At 36.0% G+C, this 22,155-nt stretch overlaps 1 protein-coding gene across 4 annotated transcripts in view; it reads left to right on the top strand.

The window, feature by feature from the left end:
• The window catches only part of TCF12 (transcription factor 12), a 395,418-nt gene that overhangs the window by 191,499 nt on the left and 181,764 nt on the right, over positions 1–22,155 (top strand). The gene's annotated exons all lie outside the window — the stretch shown is intronic.

Genomic DNA, 22,155 nt, shown 5'->3' with positions numbered 1-22,155 from the left:
CCGCCTAAAACTGATTATTTTTGGCATAACCTTTAACGTTAACCATTCTCTGTATCTCCCCCTACTCCCGGCAAACCTGCCCTCCCTTCCTCTCACTCCCTCCGCTCTCTCTCTCGTATCAAAGTTTATAGCTATTCAGTCTGAAATGAGAAGCCCTCAATTTTTTCCCCGAGTTTGGATGCCACTCTTTTTTTTAAGTGATATTTTACCTTTCTGCAGAACCTGATTCAAAAGAATCCGTTTTATGACATTATTTTTTCCATCTTGTTTATGCTGGGTCTAAGCACATTACAGAAGCTTTATTTAATCTGTCTTACTGGTTGTCAGTGGCGTCATGTTAATATGGAAGGTTTGTGTAATTGACATTGATTTCATTACTTATTCTATTTCTTAAGGACGTGACCTATATTATGGTCTTAGAATTGTCCTTTTAAGACACAGCCATGCTAATCTAAGTGGATTACCCAAATCCAAAATCCTGGTGGTCGGCAATTTCTTTATAAATGGTTTTATTTTTCGCAGTCTTTGTTTGTTTCCCTTATCCTCCATAAAGTATGGTGGAGACAGATTCGGATGTGGATTTTGCCTAAGGCAGTTACCATTTTAAAGCCAGAGTCATTGAGTATGACACAAGGCTAAAATCAGTGGTAAAAATTGTATTCAGAATGACAATTTGTTTCAACCATAAATGAAACTGGGAATCCTGGTATTAAATATATTATCATCTAGGTAAAAATCAGAATTAAATTTAGAACAAAATAATTATCCTTGCATTAGGCTAGGGAGAACTTTCTAATCTATCTTTAAAATTTTTTATTGAACTTGCTATCAAAGTAAAATAGATGTGATACTCCAAATAGTTTCCTTTCCTTTTGTAGTATATCTTTTCCCCAAGTAGTGTTTAATTTATAGTACGTATGGTAGACCAAACTATAGGCAGTGTTTTTGTAATTTTACATTGAGCTAAGCTTTCTTAATTAAGTGTATAACTGAATTGTGAAAACTCAGAAATTGCCCTTTTTTATATTAATGTTCTTACTTTCATTTTTAGCTTACAAAGCTGACTCTTTAGAAGAATTGCTTCGTTATTGTAGCTTTGAGCAAAGGTGACTTAAAATTGTGAGGGTACATTTTCATTGTACATTTTAACTATCTAAGCTTAAAAATGTTAATTTACTTTTAAGAAAGGGGGAATGACCTTGAAAAGGTTAGACAGATAGGTTCAAAAGAATTGCAGTGATCTAGGCAATATCTGATTTACTACACTTCCTTCCTTTTATTTTTAGTAAAAATGATCACATGAGATATCTAACTGTTGAGTCCAAGCAATCTGCATGACAATAGCTAGCTTTGGGAAATGAGTGTCCTTTAAATTGCGGAGCAGCTCCAAACAGTAGCAATTAATCCCACTTGGTGTGAGTTGAATTGAACTAATACCCTAGAAGGTGGGTCTGTAGCACTCAGTAGAGTTACAGTGGATAGATGCACTTTGTTAGCCATTTGATCATTTTAGGGGAGTTTTCAGGCTGAAAACCTGCAGTGTTAAAGCAGGACTGAGATGTATATGGCAGTATTAGCAGCATTTGGAACTGTTGATACCTAATCATCATAATAGGTAAAACCTTCAGAGTGATTCTGTGAATGATGAGTGCTGAGAAACAGTTACAACTAACTGGAAAGCAGTAACATATTTCATCATTGCTGTCAACATGTAAAAACACCATTTAAGCAAGGGTGGGGGGCAGTGAAATTGTACATCTAGGGAATGTTGTTTTTCGTATTATGTTCAGCCATAATAAGCACATTTGCCTGAAGAAATAGTGGATTGTAAAGTGCTACTATCTTTCATGATGAAGCTCTCAAACACTAATTATTTTGTACATTGCAAAAATGAGAAATTTTTTCTAACAAGGGTTGATAATGATTCAATAATGAACAATTTGCCATAGAAACATGCACTTCTATATTCATTTAGATATTTTGAAGCATTTTACACAGGAAGGAAGGCTATTATGTTGAATCAGTTAGTGTTTCTTTTTAATGAATTCCAGAATTATCCTGTTGATTTGTCAGTATGGAAAAGGGTTTCTTTCTTACGTTTCAAGTGAAATAAGTACATCCTTTTGGCATATCACTAAGTAATTAGCATCAAACATTTCTGTATTATAGTAAAACTGCAGAGCAGTGAATTGCAGTAGTATCACCAAACTGTCTTATTTACTTCTAGCCTCTTCCAACTTTGGTCCATTTTTCTACCCTTGGGCCCTTCATTGATTTCATTAATACTTGCTTCCCTTTACCTATTGTTGATTAGATGTATTTTTGGTGATGGTCGGGCCATTTTATTAATTGGACATAGAGACAAATTACTTTATAAAATTGCCTCCCTTTGGTTTCCAAGTTACTGTAAACTGCTCTTACCTGTCTATCCCCCATGTCTATTAAAGCTTTACTTACTTTAGACGCTATGTGCATGTGTTGTCAATGGTAAACTTAAGATAGTACCCTCTGTTTTTCTTTTTTCTGACACCTTTTGTGTTCCTTTCTGAGGCCTGTTTTGCCTCTAGAGATGCTTGGTTAGTATTTTTATCTCTTAAAACCGGAAACAACATATGGTAGTATAGAAAAAGTACAGGACTGAGAGTTAAAAGATCTGGATTGTAATTCATATCTTGAAAAATAACCTTTATCTTTCAGATAAGGTTTTGCTGGATAGTCTAAAAAGTTTCTGTAGCTCTAGAATTTTTTTATTTCTATAACCTTATGTAATATCTTTTATTCAACCCTGGAAAAGGCTACAACTAGAATTATAATTGGTTTTGTGCAAATGATAAAACTAAGGTGCAAGAAAATTGTGTTTTTTTTCTCTGAGGACATAGAGTCAGTAAGTGGCAAAACAAAACCCATGTCCTCTGACTCCTAATCAAGTATTCTTTCCATTAGGCACATTAGGCATATAAAGTATTAGTTCTTTCTATGTAATGCCTTCAGGGTTTTACTAGCTCAGCATTTTCCTGAACTATAAGTATGGAGACACAGCTTTTGAGAGGTAATAATGAAGAAAAGTTCCATAGCGACATAACTTTGGGAAGCAATATATCACATGTCCCCTCTTAGAGATTCAGATTGTACTTTGAAATATTAAAGACACTGGGGAAAACCGGGGTAGCTTATTTGTGTTCAGCCCATCACATTCCAGATTCAGATGATGCACAGAAGTCTTTTAAAATAAAAAAGCATCATTACCCTGTGGGGAACTAGTTTTCCATGGAGGACACACTGGGACATATTTGTAGCTTGTGTTAGAGGTGTGTGTGCATGCATGCACAGTTGCGTCTGACTCTCCGACCCCACGGACTGTAGCCTGCCAGCCTCTGTCCATGTGATGATCCCGGCAAGAATACTGGAATGGGTTGCCATTTCTGATAATGCAGTAGATGTGGGTTCAATTCCTGGGTCGGGAAGATCCCCTGGTGGTAACCCACTCCGATATCCTTGCCTGGAAAATCTGACAGACAAAGGAGCCTAGTGGACTACAGTCCATGGGGTCGCAGAGTTGGACGTGACTGAGCACTACTGCAGTGGGTAGCCGTTCCTTTCTCCAGAGGATCTTCCCGACCCAGGGATTGAATCCAGGTCTCTGCCTTGCAGGCAGGTTTCTTTACTGTCAGCCACCAGGGAAGCCCTATTATAGGTTACCTTATCCTTAGTGGCTTGGGATGTTTTCTTTCAGTGCATATATGCACTTTATTTCTAACTACTCTATTCCAGAAATAATTTCTTTTCATTCCCCTACCCTGCATCCTCAGTCTGAAAAGCAGCCTCTTTTCATAGTTAAAATGACTTGATAGCAGTTCTTTCTGAAACCATTCCTGTAACCTGAGATGAGCTAATGGTTTCCTTTTTGCCCAGTCTGCTGCTGCTGCTGCTGCTAAGTTGCTTCAGTCATGTCTGACTCTGTGTGACCCCATAGACTGCAGCCCACCAGGCTCCACCGTCCCTGGAATTCTCCAGGCAAGGACACTGGAGTGGGTTGCCATTTCCTTTTCCAATGCATGAAAGTGAAAAGTCAAAGTGAAGTCGCTCAGTTGTGTCCAACTCTTATCGACCCCATGGACTGCAGCCTACCAGGCTCCTCCGTCCATGGGATTTTCCAGGCAAGAGTACTGGAGTGGGTTGCCATTGTCTTCTCCTTTTGCCCAGTCTAGGAGAGACCAAACTAGTACCTGACATTGAAAAAGGTTTCAGAGTTTCAAGGGTATTCCTGTGTAGACCCAGGTCCCTTTTACCTATGAGTAATTAGTCCTGGAGTGATGTATATAAGAGAAATAAATAATTGCTGAAAAGAGATGTCAAGATTTCAGAAGATAGAGGGGAAAATATTTGATTAGGACTTTATTTTGAAAGCAAAAACTTCAATTAGAAAGTAATATTAATAAAGCAAAATTTATATTATCCACTATATTTTAAGTGAGCAAAGAATTAATTGTTGAACTTTTTAGTGTATTTTTTTCTTCAGAAAAATTTTATGGTAATATAGAAAATGTCTTTTACTTCACATTTGAATCTTGTTAATTTTCCCTTCAGTTTTTAATTGACTCTTAATTCATTTGTCTTAATCCATCGGTGGCTTTTGTGTTTATTTAAAGGATTCTTTGGGCTTCCCTTGTGGCTCAGCTGGTAAAGAATCCACCTGCAATGTGGGAGATCTGGGTTCTATCACTGGGTTGGAAAGATCCCCTGGAGAAGGGAAAGGCCACTCACTCCAGTATTCTGGCCTGCAAAATTCCCTGGATTATACAGTCCATGGGGTCATACTTGATGGAATTTTCAGTCTTTTGCATGGTTTTCGGCTTTCAGTGAATTTCTTTTGTATTTTGCTTTGTACCTCTGGGTCAGGAAGATCCCCTGGAGGAGGGCATGGCAACCCCCTCCAGTATTCTTGCCTGGAGAATCCCATGGACAGAGGAGCCTGGGAGGCTACAGTCCCTGGGTTCTCAGAGTCAACACTACTGAGCAATTAACACTTTCACTTTCACTTTTCATGGGTTATTTAGCAAAAAATTGACCAACAATGCCATTGACTCATATCTCACTGGTATTTTTTTCTAAGTTATCTGTCTTTAGTGAATATTTTCATCAGGCCACAACTCAGAGTTGGCTCAACTCTGCAACCTTGCAAAATGGTATCTCTACTGTCTTATATAAAGATGATCAGCTTTATTTTTATTTATTTACCCAGTTCATTTGTTCATCATCACTTGTGTGTATGTGCTCTGTGGTCAACAGTAATCTTCATTAATCTGCAGAATTTCATAGTGGATCAGTGGCATAGATCTGTTAAATGATTCTTCCTTGAATCTTCCTGTTGTTTGTGTCTGATTCTCAACGAGTGAATCTGAATTCTGAGGATATTCTGAGTTCTGCTTTTAGTGCAGTGGGTGAAAGAGGCTGTGGCTGCTTGGTTACTGGAGAACAAAAGCATTATACTTTTTTATTAAGGAACTTTTGTAAACCTGACAGTCTTCCATGATGTGTATAATCTCAGAACCACACCATGGCACACATGAGTATTTGTGACACTGTTTTGATTAGGAAAAGTCCTAGAGCAGCATCATCAGACTGTGTCTTCAATGTGGTAATGCTTCAGATTCACTGCTTATGGTTATAATAATATCTATATCATTTACTATAGGTTTTCTGAGTATTTTGTTAAAAATAAATGCTAACTAAGTATTAACTAAAATTCTCATAGAATATTTGCTCTGGAATGGATCTTACAGGTCATCTAGCTCAACGGTTCTCAATTGGGAGTGTTGAAAGATATGTGATTGTCATAAGGACTCGGAGTAGGGAAGAGGTATGCCTGGTACTCCTTATACCTTGAAAATTCTGGTAGTTTTCAAAGTGAAGGCTTAGTCCTACGTTGGTTAGTGGTCACCGTGTTTATGGAAGCTTTAATCAGCTACCAGATGAAAGTGAATTTTTAAAAAATTTGAAAGCATATCCTGAATTGCTTTGGTTTCAGTTACAGAAATGTTAATCGTTTGAGGTATTTATGGTAGTTATCATTCAGTTGAGTAGTTGTTGTACTGTGTTACTGCTACTTAGTAAGCCTCACATTTTAGTTAAAGTCCCTCAAAAAACTTGCTTAATTTTAGTGTCCACTATTTTTGTTATCACCTGCACATCTCAGGTTATTTCTTTTTTTCTTAAAAAATTCAGATTTTGCTTTTCATAGCTCACGTTTTCTATGACTTCCAGCTTGAATTTGTTTTGGTAGTGTTGTTACTTGGAATTTTAGGTTTTTAAGAGTAGCAGCATTTGCTGTTCTACCTGTATGGGGGAGCTTTCTTGTATATATTCCTATATTTTCAGTAAATACTGTCCTCTTAAAAATATTTTTTGGCTAGTGGCATATGTATGGTGTAGTGTGATGAAGTATGTAACAATCATTCTTAAGTTGCATACTTGTTTTTCACTTTGAGAATACCTCTGGAGAGTTGTCAGACTCCCCAGATTATATGAAATTTCTAGGGAGTCACAATTAAATGGGAGTAGAGTTCAAGGCCACTTCACAGCAAATTAAATCAATTAGTTTTATTTATAGTTATAAATTTTATTTATTTCTATTACATATTTTTCTATACTGATCCCTGAGATCAGGGGTTAGCAAACTTTTTTTTTTTTTTTTTTTTCAAGAAGACATATAATAAATAGTGTTTACAGCCCAGAAGGCAAAATCAGTGATACTATATAGGTACTTATATAAACATTTAAAAATGTGAGAAACTATTTTTAGCTCATGAGCTGCAAAAATAACAGTTGGTGGCCTGGATTTTCTCTGCTGGCTGTAGTTTGCCAATCTTGTTCTAAGTAATTTAACCAAAAAAAAAAAATTTAAACAGCAACACTGTTAATTTTTTGATAAGATAATAAATCATATACTTGAAATTGTGTGGAATGAACCAGGATTGTTTTGGGTTTTTTGTATGTGTTTTTGTTTTTTTAATATCAGACATGGTGATTGGGGGTTGTGGTGGTGGTAAATTATCTATAAAATGCCAGGGCTTCATTGCCTCGATCCAGAATGGTAAGTTACTCATTAGGTGAGTTGTTTTCCTGTTGTTTTGTCTTCAAATGTGATATTAAAAGTTGCTTTTTAAGGCAAATGTCAGATTTCCTTATCTGAAACCTTGTTACTCCCTTACTTTTCTATACTTCTGGAAATTTTAAAAAATCTGTTTCTCAAAATAGTAGTATGAAAATGTAGCTGTAGTGAATTGAACCTACCACATTAGGAGAGGAAAAAGGAAAAATTAGGCAGTTTGGTGATGTGGCAGTGAGGCTGCTCTTCAGAGAGAAATCTTCAGAGAATCGCTGTGGAGAAAGGTCTGTAGAAAGAACCCATGATGACAGGATAAGGTGAGAATGGCACAGTCATCAGAATAGTACTGTTGCCTCAGTGAGAATCTGCACTCCCAACTGGGGGACATCCCCAAAGATGTATGCAATAAAAAGATTACCACATTCTCTAGCTTGTATCTCAACATTTTCTGTAAATTATGTATTTTTGTTACAGTTTATAGAATATATAAGATATATAAAAAAAGGTTTGATCCCTGGGTCGGAAAGATCCCCTGGAAAAGGAAATGACAATCCACTCTTGCCTGGAGAATTCCATGGACAGAGGAGCCTGGTGGGATACTGTCCATGGGGTTGCAAAGAGTTGGACACAACGGAGTGACTAACATGACAACATAAAATATATATTTAAAATTTTTCATATACAGGGCTTAATGTTTTGTGTTTGAGAAGATTTCTGACTTGATATCCTATTCATATTCAATTTAAGGCTCTCTTTTACCTGAAAGATTTAAGAAAATGTGGTGTTCTATTATGTGGTCATTTTTATAAATGTTTCTCAGGTTTACATGACATGAAATATGGTTACACCAATGAATCTCATCTACTTTTTATTTTTCTTTCATACATACTAATGGTTTCAAGGAATTTAAATTGTGCCATTCTTTAATGACAAGATTAAGTGCACCAAGTGTTTTTACTCTTGGTGTGTATATGTGCACGTGCATGCATGCATACATGCACATCTGGATATTTAGACAGATAGGAGCACATTAAACATAAACTTTTGTTTTAATTATTTTACAGTAAGATTTCAATCAGATGTTTTCTAAAAAATTGTAAGTATTATCTTTAGGTATTTTACAAAGTTACTAGAAAACATCTTCAAGTACAGGCATAGTAGCAGGTATCTGCTTGTAATTTACTTTTCCCTAGAGTTATTGGAGGGATATATGTATACATACAGTCCTAATTTGAATGTCATAATGTGTATCCTTTGTTTCTGTTTACATCTTTTTAAAAAATCTGTCTCTGACCTCTTTGGTCACACTTGCTATACTGAACAGTTTTAGGACATTGCAGCTCATCTGAATTTCCCCGCTGTTTTCTTCATACAGTGTGCTTTTAACTTTTCAATTTATCATGATCACTTAGAAAACAGTACCCCAAATATACTTATGAAAATGAATTTTCACTAAAAAATACGTTGTGGCTCTACATATCTCCACCAGTAAGGAATTTAACCTAAGAATGTAAAGAAAAATGGGAATTTAAAATGATACAGCCATTTTAGAAGACTCTGACAGTTAATTCATCATATAACTAAAATGCAATTACCATACAACTCAGCAGTTGCACTCATCCCAGAGAAATGAAAATTTCAGTTCCCATAAAAATTTGAACATGAAAGTTCATAGCACTTTGATTCATAATAGCCAAAACTGGAAACAGTCCAAATGTCTCTCACTCAGTAGATGGTTAAGCAAACTGTGGTATACTCGTACTATGGAATACTATTCAGCAATAATAAGGAATAAATTCTTATCAGTATAATAATTGAGATTGATCTTGAGTGAGTTAGGCTGAGTGGAAAAAAAAAAACTACTCTCAAAAGCTTACATACTGTTTGATTCCATCTTTATCAAAGATGTCACCTTCTATATCAGTTCAGTTCAATTCAGTCGTGTCTGACTCTGAGACCCCATGGACTGCAGCATGCCAGGCCTCCCTGTCCATCACCAACTCCTGTTTACTCAAACTCATGTCCGTTGAGTTGCTGATACTGCACTTGAAATGGTAGACTTACAGAATTAAGAACAAATTGTTGCCAGAGGTTAGGGAGACAGGAGGATGTGACTATAAAGGGCATCAGGAGGGATCTTTGTGCTGATGGAACTGTTCTGTATCATGATACGGTGATGAATATCTGAACCTTCATCTGTGGTGGAATTATATAGAACCAACTACATTTGTGTGTGCACATAGATTTTTTATTTTTTTTTTTATTTTTTTATTTTTTTAAATTTTATTTTATTTTTAAACTTTACATAACTGTATTAGATTTTTTTAAAAATTGGGGAAATCTGAACAAGATCAGTAGATTGTAGCAATGTTTGTATCCTGGTTGTGATACTAAAAGATAAAGGAAAATATGTGAAAGGGGACCCAAGATCTCTCCATTATTTCTTACACCTGCGTGTAAAGCTATAGTTCCCTCAAGAGAGAAGTTTTAACTTTACTGTTTGGGACTTCCCTGGAGGTCCAATGGTTAAGATTTCACCTTCCAGTACAGAGGGTGCAGGTTCGATCCCTAGTCAGGGAGCTAAGATCTCACATGCCTCAGGGCCAAAAAAAACCAAAACATAAGATCCCCTGCAGAAGGGAATGGCTACCCACTCCAGTATTCTTGCCTGAAGAACTCGATGGACAGAGGAGCCTAATGGAGCAGTCCATGGAGTCGCAGAGTCCAACATGACTGAGCAACTAACACTTCATTTCAAACAAACAGCAGAAGCAATACTGTAACAAATTCAGTAAACTTTTTTAAAATGGTCCACATTCAAAAAATCTTTTTAAAAATATGTATACAAATAGATAGCTGAATATATAAATAAATTAATTGAAGGAAATTAAAAATTATAGGAGAGTATGTTAGGAAATACAGGAGGGAAGAGAATGGTCAGGGATGTGCAGAGATTATTTTTTTTGAAACATTTACAATGGAAATTTAGATCAAAACAGTCACCCTTGTGGCCTATCACTGAAAATTAATGTATTTCTAAGGCTGGAATGTCTCTTTAACTTTTATTTTTAGGAAACTGTACAGCTCTCATAGGTGACATTAGCAAGTAAAGACAGTCATCAACATTTGTTCTTCACTTCGTTTGCACAGCACTATTATACCTTTGAGCAAGAGGGAGTGGGAAACATCAATGGCCAGAAGCCATATGTGTGTTCTTGAGGACGTCAGCAACTTGGGAATATTTAGGAAGCAAGGTAATCTGTATCTTAGAATTGTATATTTACTTAGAAAAATATTAGCAAAAGGGCTTGGGGTGAAGGAAGGTAGCATCCATAGAAGAAAAATATTAGAAAGTCAGAAAGGTAATTTCTTAGTGATAAACTTCACCCAGAGCTGATCCTTGACACCTTTCCCAAAGAGGCAAAGTAGAAAGATGCAACAAATTTTGTGACTGGAGCTATCCTCACTTTTTATGTTAGTCAGAAATGAGGTTCAAGGATTGAGTACCATTTATAATCTCAATTAGATGAGAAAAACTCCCTCCTCTTCTAAAATGCTAATCCTACTTAGGAAACTCTTCTGCAGTTTTCACTTTTTCACTAGTCACAGGAAGCTGGCTCCACAGGAAGAGTTTGAGAATCTAGGAGACGCTATTCTGGTGATCCCTGGGGTTAGATATTTTAGATAAACAACTCCTTGGAGGAAGTTCTGGCCTAGAGTCTCTTGTGGTAAATGTAGGAGAGAACTGGGGAGGGTTCTTAGAAATGAAGTTGATTAAAAAAAAAAAAAAAAAGTAGAATTAGTAGGCTAATTCTAACTTCTTGGATTTTTAAAGATTTTACATAATTTGTCATATTGTTTTCTAAGCTTTTATAGAAGTCTTATTTTAAATATTTGTACAAAGAGCCAATAATAAATCTTCCAAAACTCACCTTTGTGTTGTCAAAATTTGTCATTTGTGAAAAACAAAGGCTATATTTGTGGATCTTTTAAAATAATAATAAAATATAGTGCACTATACATCAAGATTTTTTTTTAATATCTAAAAAATGATTAGTATTAGAAATGTGGTTGAGTCCTCGAGGGCATATTTTTTTGTATGTGTGAAAGCTCAGGTAGAAACAAACCACCCTTACTTAAAAAGAGGTTTAAGATGAAGTAGCTAAATCTCAAATTTCCCTTTTTTGCTTCATTGTGTCAGTTAATCTTGCTCTGGGTTGTATTTATCTACTGTGAAGTCCACTGATGCATGCATAACTGAGCAGAGTGCAATTTTTCCCAGTGGGTCTTCTTTCTTTGGGCATTTGTATCTGTGCTTCAGTGTGTGGGGTCAGCTGGGGAAAGCTAGAAGGGCTAAGATGTCAGCTATTGTAAAGGTACTAAGATCATTTCTTAGGAAGGGAATGGGACATCTGATCTTTTAAAAAATATATTTCTTATTTCCTGTGAAGCAGTTGGAAGTTTATACAGTAGTGATGTTTGTTAATATTGTAAACAGGATAGTCTATTAAGTCCTGTGCTATTTAAAGGATAATTCTGTAATTATTTGTAGTTAACTTAGGCTTTATCTATAAGAATATTAGAATTTTTATCTCATCTTAACATCAATTATTATAACTTATATTTAGTTAATTTGAACCTATGGCCTAGGTTAACTGCTAATTAAACTAGTTCATATTATTTACTTTAACCTAATGTCATATATAGTGTTTTTAATTTTACATGTTATTGTATGTTATTGACATCACATTTGTACTGAAGTCAACCATTAGGAATCCCAACTCAAAGCAAGTTTACATGTAAAGTATCTAGAAAGCATTACTTTGTGAAGGAACATAATTAGAGAAGTTGTTAATGGCCACCAAGCCATATATAATGGATTAAATAATAATTTGATTCAGTATCCACATGGTCCTGGTATTTGTAATGAGAAAAAAATGGAGATAATTTAGTGTCATAGGAAACCTGACTGAGGAAATTTGGGGAAAAGTCAAAATGATTTCTAAATTACCCAGCAAATTGTAAAGCTGTAGCTTTCTCAGCCTGCATACTCAAGGCAACATAACAGTATGTAATATATCTGATTAGTGTCATAATGGGTAGCCTTGAAAGATAATGATTCTAAGGGTCAATAAAGCACGTGATAGGAAAGATTTAATTAACATGATCAATCAAGGTTCAAAGAAACTTGAGACTTTGTGTTCATCTGATTGTTTAGATTTTATTTTACAGAATTCTGTTTTAAAACATTTTAAGAGTACCATAGTCAGGAGAAACGACCGTGCTTTAGCCTTTGAAAGCCCTGGCAGAATAGAGTAACATCACAAATAGTACGAAACTATAAGACACTGAATCTTGGCTTGTGCTAACAGCTCTCATCTAATGTGTATGACATTTTTGCTTTTAATACAGAATCTAAGCAAGTGCTTATACACTTGAGAAACTGGAGCCATCTTTTTGTAATGCCCATTACTTATTTCCTCTATGACTAGGCTGTTAGGAATTTGCTTGAAAGTTTGTTTATTTTTAATTGGTGAAAATTAGACTTTTGAATACAAGAAAGAAAAAAAATGCAAGTGTAGTAATGCAGTCAGCTACCTTCTTTCCAGTTCTACAAATCCTTTAATTTGAGAAGCTTAGTCTGTGTTTATAGGCTATTTGGGTTGGGCCAGATAGAATGAATGCATTGGCTGTTGAAAGCTAAAAATGGACCTGATTCATGTCAAAAAGTAAAGAAACTGAGATGTTTAAAATTAAGGTACTTGGAAGCCTTGCCATCAGAATATTCTTAACATTTACTGAGTTGTTAAGTGAAAAGAAAAAAGAGTTGATTGTGATAGAAGGAGATTCAGATCTCAGCGTGTGGGTTTTACTAGGCTAAAAATTGTAGACAGAAATGTAGATTTTCAGTGACTGAAAACACATTAATATCCTGTCCCAGATGCAGTATGTTTGGTGTTAGTACCATTCGTAGGACATTAAGGTGAAGACATATTTGAATATCTTCCCTTTTCTGGCTTGTTATGATCCTGTTCGCCTTTTTTTTTTTTTTTTTTTTTAAAAGATGGAGCTCACCTGTGGCAGAGCTGGCTGGGCCTGAATTGAGTTTACCTCTGGTTGGCTTCTATGTCTCTGTGAACAGAGGCGTGGAACAGCTGAATCCCAGGGAGTTTCAGGCCAAATTCTATTAAATCATATTACCCACAACTTTTCTTAGAGATTTGTTGCAGGCATAAAAAAGAAATTTTGGATTCACTAGGGATAGTGGCACTTGCTTATCCTCCTTAAGACCTAAAGAGAGAGTAATTCAAACCGAGGCCCTTGGTATACTGGGTTTGAGTGAAGATGACACAGAGAGACTTCATTAGCAGACCTTGATAAGATTTCATAGTTTGCCTATATGACATAGAGGAATTTTTAGGTTTGCTTTATGTATCTTGAAAAGATGAAGGTGAAAGTATTAGTTGCTCAGTCTTGTCTGACTCTTTGTGACCCCATAGACTGTAGCCCACCAGTAGTGGGCTATATAGTCCATGGGATTTTCCAGGCAAGAATACTGAAGTGGATTGTCATTCCCTTCTCCAAGGGATCTTCCCAACCCAACCCAGGAATCGAACCCAGGTCTCCTGTATTGCAGGCAGATTCTTTACTGTCTGAGCCGCCAAGGAAGTCCTTATAAGTGGGGAGAGGGCCAAACGAGAGGGGTTATCAAAAGCAGCATAGGAACAAGAAGCTAACTCCTCTACTTCTTTTAGATAGCATTAAAAAAAAAAATTAAAAACCTTCCGGTTGATCACAAGAATATTTCTGGAGGGTATAGTTTATATTTATATTTTCTATAATGTGCTTCAGAGGAAGGAATATCCTCTGCTCCTTCTTAAATCTTGGGAAGGTGGAATTGAGAGTTGCTCTGGGAATTTTTCAGTTCCGAAGCATGAGCCTGCTCACAGCTGAAGGTTCTAGCTCCCTCAATTTGAGGAAGCCCTAGGTCTGGGACTCTCCTCCATGCCAAACTGGCCCTATGACCTGATTTCACTTGAATTTCCAGGTGATTTGAATTTTTAGTGACCTGACACCAGAGTGCAAAGGAGCCAAGCCTCAAGTAGCTTTTTCAGGGATTGGCCCTGGGTTAGCTGTGCCAGAAGGTAGATCACTGTTTTGGCAGATTAATTGGAGGTGGGAAGTAATTCACTTGGAATGCCGTTAAGGAGCTCTGCTAACTGTGAGTGATTGTGCCTGGCCAGGCTGCAACTTGATCTCAACAACTGTTCAGATTCAGAGGAGCTTCTGTAAAGCAGCTTTAGTGTTCTTTTGGAATGTAGCAGTTGAGTTGCCATCCTTTCAGTAAGACCTAGGTGGCCTTGATTTTCTATGGAAAAACCATTGGGCAGGCAGTTCATTTTAATGAAACTGGTTTGGTACAGCACAAATTCTGATTGTATTCCCATAAGAGTTTTAATATACCACATGTATATATTTCGTTGAGTGCCTTCTAAGTGTTAAACACTGTGCTTGTGAGTGTGAGAAATAGCATGATGAAAAAGACAGCATTATCTGCAAAAGAACTACTCTGGACTCAGACTTTGTATTTAACAAGTTAATGATGCATATGGTGGGTCTGCCCTGGTGGCTCAAACAGTAAAGAATCCTCCTGCAATGCAGGAGACCTGGGTTTGATCCCTGGGTTGGGAAGATCCCCTGGAGAAGGGAATGGCAGCCCACTTGAGTATTCTTGCCTGGAGGATCCCATGGACATAGGAGCCTGGCAGGCTACAGTCCATGGGGTCACAAACGGTCAGATACAACTGAGCGACTTCTCACTTTTCACTTTCATTTGATACATATAAAATAGAATATTGTCTAGACATTAAGCCCAAGATCAAGCTGTGAGAATATAGTTCATTTGATTTAATTGGGAAGAGAAAAGTAAAATTCAGATTAATTTATTTAAATATAATTTTCACTTTGAATATTTTTTTAAGTTTTTAATTGTAAATTTCTCATTTTCATGACAAGAAGCTGTTATAGATCTTTCCACAACATTATCCTTTGTGCACTACCTTCAGAACCTGTTTTGAAAATATTTAGAGCCTCGTGGACATTGGATTATATTGGAAGAAGGTATGACTAATACAAATGACTCAAAGGAGCAAGTCTGTAGACAGATTCTTAGGAAAGACTGGTCTATTGTTGCCTAACTTTTAATTTTGTCTCAGTGCCTTATATTGTACCAGCAATTGATTTGGGTTAATAAACATAATCAGTCAGAATGTTAATGTATTGTTAAAACTTGGTGAAGTTGGATTGCTTACTTCCTATCAGACAATCTTAATTGAGAGAGGAGGGAATTCAGTCATTTTGTAGTGTGATATACCATGGATGACAAATCACTGCAGGGATCTGTAGTGAAGAGTTGAGTACCCTGGGCACAAGGAGAGCAGGGGTATGCTAGGGAGGAGCAGAGGATTATATAGTGAGATCTAAGAGGAAAAAGATACACCTGTTTCCCACCTGTACTCAGATAAGGAAGAAAATGCCATTTTTCTTATCGCCTGTTTAGTTCCCAGACTGATTTACATAGGACCTTACTATGTTCCATGCTGTTCTGTAGATGAGGATTAACAATGTCTCATTTAATCCTCAAGAAAAACATGTGAGATTATTACGTTCATTTTACAGATAAGGCAACTGAGGCACAGTAAGTTTAAGTACCAGTGATAGGGAGATGTTGGTTCCTCGACTCCAAAGCCTGTCCTTTTAAACCATCACACTGTACTTACTGTGGGTTCCACATAGACACATTTTCTCATATACAGCTAAATTCCAGGTACTTAATATAGATAGTTTGTAAACAAGATTATGGGACTTGTTAACCATAAATTTATATATATATATATATATATATATATATATATATATATATATAAATATATTCCCCCCAGTAAATAATGTTGCGTAGTATTTTCCTCATATGATTTTCTTTTAATAGTTCTTATTTACGTGATAAGAACTTACTCTACATGATATATAAAACTGTAAGATCTTGTCCTTTGAGAGATTATAGTTTAGTTTATTAATACTAAACTATAGTTTAAAATATAAAATATAAACTACAGTAATTACTATTACTCAGCAGTGGCCACAGGACTGGAAAAGGTCAGTTTTCATTCCAATCCCGAAGAAAGGCAATGCCAAAGAATGCTCAAACTACCACACAATTGCACTCATCTCACACGCTAGTAAAGTAATGCTCAAAATTCTCCAAGCCAGGCTTCAGCAATACGTGAACCATGGACTTCCAGATGTTGAAGCTGGTTTCAGAAAAGGCAGAGGAACCAGAGATCAAATTGCCAACATCCGCTGGATCATGGAAAAAGCAAGAGAGTTCCAGAAAAACATCTATTTCTGCTTTATTGACTATGCCAAAGCTTTTGACTGTGTGGATCACAATAAACTGGAAAATTCTGAAAGAGATGGGAATACCAGACCACCTGACCTGCCTCTTGAGCAATCTGTATGCAGGTCAGGAAGCAAGAGTTATAAGCAAGGACATGGAACAACAGACTGGTTCCAAATAGGAAAAGGAGTACGTCAAGGCTGTATATCGTCACCCTGCTTATTTAACTTCTATGCAGAGTGCATCATGAGAAATGCTGGGCTGGAAGAAACGCAAGCTAGAATCAAGATTGCTGGGAGAAATATCAATAACCTCAGATATGCAGATGATACCACCCTTATGGCAGAAAGTGAAGAGGAACTCAAAAGCCTCTTGATGAAAGTGAAAGAGGAGAGTGAAAAAGTTGGCTTACAGCTCAACATTCAGAAAACGAAGATCATGGCATCCGGTCCCATCACTTCATGGCAAATAGATGGAGAAACAGTGGCTGACTTTATATTTTTGGGCCCCAGAATCACTGCAGATGGTGACTGCAGCCATGAAATTAAAAGATGCTTACTCCTTGGAAGGAAAGTTATAACCAACCTAGACAGCATATTAAAAAGCAAAGACATTGCTTTGCCAACAAAGGTCCATCTAGTCAAGGCTATGGTTTTTCCAGTAATCATGTATGGATGTGAGAGTTGGACTATAAAGAAAGCTGAGTGCTGAAGAATTGATGCTTTTGAACTGTGGTGTTGGAGAAGACTCTTTAGAGTCCCTTGGACTGCAAGGAGATCCAACCAGTCCATCCTAAAAGAGATCAGTCCTGGGTATTCATTGGAAGGACTGATGTTGAAGCTGAAACTCCAATACTTTGGCCACCTTTTGTGAAGAGCTGATGCATTTGAAAAGACCCTGATGTTGGAAAAGATTGAAGGCAGAAGGAGAAGGGGACAACAGAGGATGAGATCGTTAGATGGCATCACTGACTCAATGGACATGGGTTTGGGTGGACTCCGGGAGTTGGTGATGGACAGGGAGGCCTGGTGTGCTACAATTCATGGAGTCGCAAAGAGTCGGACATGATTGAACGACTGAACTGAACTGCACTGAATTACTAGTCTCATTATATTTTTACTGCAGCTTTATTTTATTTTACTTTTTCCTGCATAATTTCATGGTGGGAGGCACATTTTCTATTTTGTTTAGTTGTAGTAGAGTAATTGAGAAGTCTGGGGACAGAATGATAAAGGGATTTTTTTTTTTTTTTAAATTTTACATAAAGGGATTTATTAATAACTTTTATTGACTCCCTTTTCTGAGTGTGAGTTGATTTGAGTATTTAAGTTTCCAAATTTCAAAGTTTCCACTTGCCAGAGAATGTGTTATCATTTTTTGGCCCTGAATATCAAACTGCTAACAATGTAAGTTTGTTCTTTTAATCACATTTTATTTATGAGGAAAAACAGAACAAGTAGAAGAACATGCTTTATGTTGAAATTAAACTTCCAGCTTCCCCAAAACCCAATAAAATAAAATACAAGCAAAAAAAAAAAGCACACTAATTTCTTCTTTATAGTAAAAATCATGTCTATAATTAGGTATTAATGACTTTGATAGAAAATGACCTCTCACTTTAGTATAATTTTAAAATCTGTTTTGAATGAACAAAACTACTTCATTATATAGATAAGAGCTACTTTCCTGCAGCAAGTCTGATGTCAGACTACATGGGTTCAATTTCTGACTCTCGTTTCTTTAGAGTCTGTATTTATAAATGGAGGAATTGGTTTGAGAATTAAATGATGGTACTCAGTGCAAAGAGCTTAACATAGTACCTGGTTCATTAATAATATTTAGTAAACATTCTCTGTTATTGATAAATTAAAATTTGTAATAACATTTCCCTAAGTTTGGATAAGGTCACTTTATTTCTGTTTGGATACTACAGCTCTTAATATGAGAACTGTTGTTAAAATAGTATAATTTCAAAAGCAGTTTATGGATCACAAGAGTTAGGGAAGTTTCAGTTCAGTTCAGTCGCTCAGTCGTGTCTGACTCTTTGCGACCCCATGAATCACAGCATGCCAGGCGTCCCTGTCCATTACCAACTCCTGGAGTTCACTCAGACTCACGTCCATCGAGTCAGTGATGCCATCCAGCCATCTCATCCTCTGTCTTCCCCTTCTCCTCCTGCCCCCAATCCCTCCCAGCATCAGAGTCTTTTCCAGTGAGTCAACTCTTCACATGACGTGGCCAAAGTACTGGAGTTTCAGCTTTAGCGTCATTCCTTCCAAAGAAATCCCAGGGCTGATCTCCTTTAGAATGGACTGGTTGGATCTCCTTGCAGTCCAAGGGACTCTCAAGAGTCTTCTCCAACACCACAGTTCAAAAGCATCAGTTCTTCAGTGCTCAGTTTTCTTCACAATCCAACTCTCACATCCATACATAACCACTGGAAAAACCATAGCCTTGACTAGGGAAGTTTAGAGATACTTAAAAAAAATTGTTTTTATTTTGTGAAAAGATCATGTTCAACTACATAACCTGTCCACTGAAAAATAGCAGGGAGGCATATTAAATAAAGTTTTGTTGTTGATCATTTTTATTGAATCATTTTTGTCTATCTTTGTTCTATCAGTTCTTTCAATGCAGCAGGCTTATCTTGTATTTAGTACAGTGATCAGTTTAATTGGCTCTGCAGTATTTAAGATGAGGCTGCCAGGCCAGGATGTATTTGGCAGTATGAGGAAGGCAAGCTTCAATGTTGATTATGATTCTGCCTCATCTCCATTGTGTTATTTCTAAGTACAGAGGCAACTTGGTCCCCTGGCAGTGGCAAACAGTAGATGTCAATATCAACCTTTGTAAATGTTAAATAAAAGAGCTAACTGAAGGGCAGCGATTCCTTAGAAAGGAATTTTGTCTGAGCAAATTAACTCTTACTCCTGTTAACCCATGTTAAAAAATCACTGCCTCTTGAGTCTTTGAGTATGATTGAACTGGAAAGTCAATCATATTGAGTTGAGAGAGATGAAGGCCTCTCTTCCCTTTAGTGGGTGCTTTGAATTTGGGATTTGTGCTGTTCTTTTGAAATATCTGGGGTTTTTTTTTCAATTATACTTTGACATCCAGCCAATTTAATCAGCTTTAGACTGATATTTACCTTAATTTACAGAGCAGTTGTCAGAAACATTATGAACTTCATATCTGTGGAGAAATTTTTTTATTTTAGATATTTCAGTGAGTAGTTGTATTGTTCATGTGTGTGTTACTTTCTCAGACCCACAAATCATCCTGTTTTTCATGTTGTTATCATTCTTAAAATTCATTTTAAATGCTTCTTTAGCTCAAACTGGAACTTGCATGTCTGTGTATTTACATAATACATACTTGAAAATATTTTGTACTTTCCATAAGATACACTTACAAGAAATTCTTCAGGTTTTCAAAGCTAGCAATTTTTTTCTTTCTTTACTTTTTTCTTTTTTTTTTTTTTTAACTAGTTTTGACTGTATTACCTACCCACCACTTTCCCAGAATAACTCATATGTTTATTCTATCTTGTGATGGGGTAATCATGAATTTGCAGTTAATAAGGGACTATTTATTTCGTGTGTAACTCCACAGAATTTTTTTAATATCTTCTGCATGCTGGACTCTATACTATGTTATTTTTGAGACAACTTATTCAAATAATTGTAAACCAGCTAGCATAATTTGTTACTTATTTGTATTGTTTGGACACAGAATCAAGAGCTAGACTATCTTTTCTTCTTCCCACTTTATCCAGCAGCCCTCTCTCCATATGAACATTTTATTCTTTTGATTTTCATATATTGTAACTCATAAAGAAATGGGCAGTATGATTACAATGTCATTGATTTAGCATCGATTTAATAAATATTATGTGTTCCTTTGGCAGTAATAAACTGGAATTAATCTCTTCCTCTTCTTTTTCCATAGTGCTTTGTATCTCTTGTAGAATAAAGTCAGTTGTTTACATTACCACATTGGACATTTTTTGACCAGCAACATGGTTTCTGCTTCAGATCGTCAGTGAAATCCAGGGTATTCACATATCTCATCTTTATTTCCAATCACCTCTTACCTTGAGTCTTAGGTCCTAATACTGTTTACTTGCTTATAGTTACCTGCTTAGTTCAGACAGTTTCATGTTTGCATGCTTTTTCTCACACTTCTTCTAACTAAAATGCACCCCACACCTCTCTCTCTCTCTCTATTTTTTTAAATTATGAAAGTATGGTAACACATTTACAGGAGACTTGGAATATACACAACAAAGTTGCATATAGTTCCACTATATATTATTTTATAAGCAGATAAATTAAGTATTTTAGTTGGAGTTTCAATATCAAACTCTCAAAAATTGATAGTATGAATATACAGAGAAGTAGAAGGATATAGTTGGAGAAGGCAATGGCAACCCACTCCAGTACTCTTGCCTGGAAAATCCCGTGGATGGAGGAGCCTGGTGGGCTGCAGTCCATGGGGTCGCACAGAGTTGGACACGACTGAAGTGACTTAGCAGCAGCAGAAGGATATAGTAGACCTGAAAAGCAGTGTGAATCAATTCAGCATAATTAAGATTTATACAATTTTCACACAACAATAGGATACAAATTCTATTCAAGTTCCCATAGACGGTAAACTAGGAGATACTGGAACATATCCAGGGATATAAAACAAGGTGCAAAAACTTCATGGTCTTAAGGTATTGAAATCATACTGAGTCTGTTCTCTCATCACTGCGTAATTATGTTAAAAATGAATATCAAAAGATATTTGAAAATAACCCACCTTTTTTCAAGTGCAATGTGACATTTACCAAGAGAGATCTTTGACTTAGCCATCAAAAGCCTCAATAAAATTATACTGAAAAGAAAACACAGAGGTTGATTTCAGAGAAGAAAGCATTTAAATGAGAAATTAATACTAAAGATACTTTAAACAAAATCTCATATATTTGGAAATCAAATGCCCACTTTTAAATGATGGGTGTAGCTAAGAAGTTATAACAAGGAAAGTTAGAAAATATTTCTTATAAAAATGAGCAGAGAACTTACCAGAATTTGTTGCATGCAGCTGAAGCTGTTCAATACAGTTAAATACAATGTGTAGCTTTGATTGAGGTGTGAACAAATAATGGACACTAGCATAAAATTCTGTGAAATTTGAACAAAATATGTACTTAAGTTAATAATACTGTATCAGTTAATTAACTTTTTTTTTTTTAACAACATAGTATTTCTTTAGAGTCTCAGAATTGGATTAGAAGTTTCAAGCCTCGTTCAAAAAAATTTTAACATCACTAAGATAATAAATTTTCTAGACTTTTACCAGTAATACTAGATGCCAAAATACACGGAACTATATCAGACTTTTGAGTGAATATAAATTAGATATCTAGCATTCTATTCATACAAAGTCAAACAAGTGGAATCAAAATGTCATAGATGTTTTTAGCTAGGAAAAAATTCATAAATTTTCTAAAATATATATTTTATTATACATACTATATACATGTATACAAAAACTTTTCTATTACACTTAATGCTTGAGAAAGACAAACAACAAAAAGAGAAATTGAAAATCATAAACTAAATGAAATGGGATCCCTGAAATGAAGTAGAGAAAGTGAAACAGA

This window comes from Bubalus kerabau, chromosome 10 (genome assembly GCF_029407905.1).
Source record: "Bubalus kerabau isolate K-KA32 ecotype Philippines breed swamp buffalo chromosome 10, PCC_UOA_SB_1v2, whole genome shotgun sequence".
Taxonomy (NCBI): Eukaryota; Metazoa; Chordata; class Mammalia; order Artiodactyla; family Bovidae; genus Bubalus; species Bubalus kerabau.
Note: the sequence above shows the minus strand (reverse complement) of the source record. Positions and strands in the feature narration are given on the sequence as shown.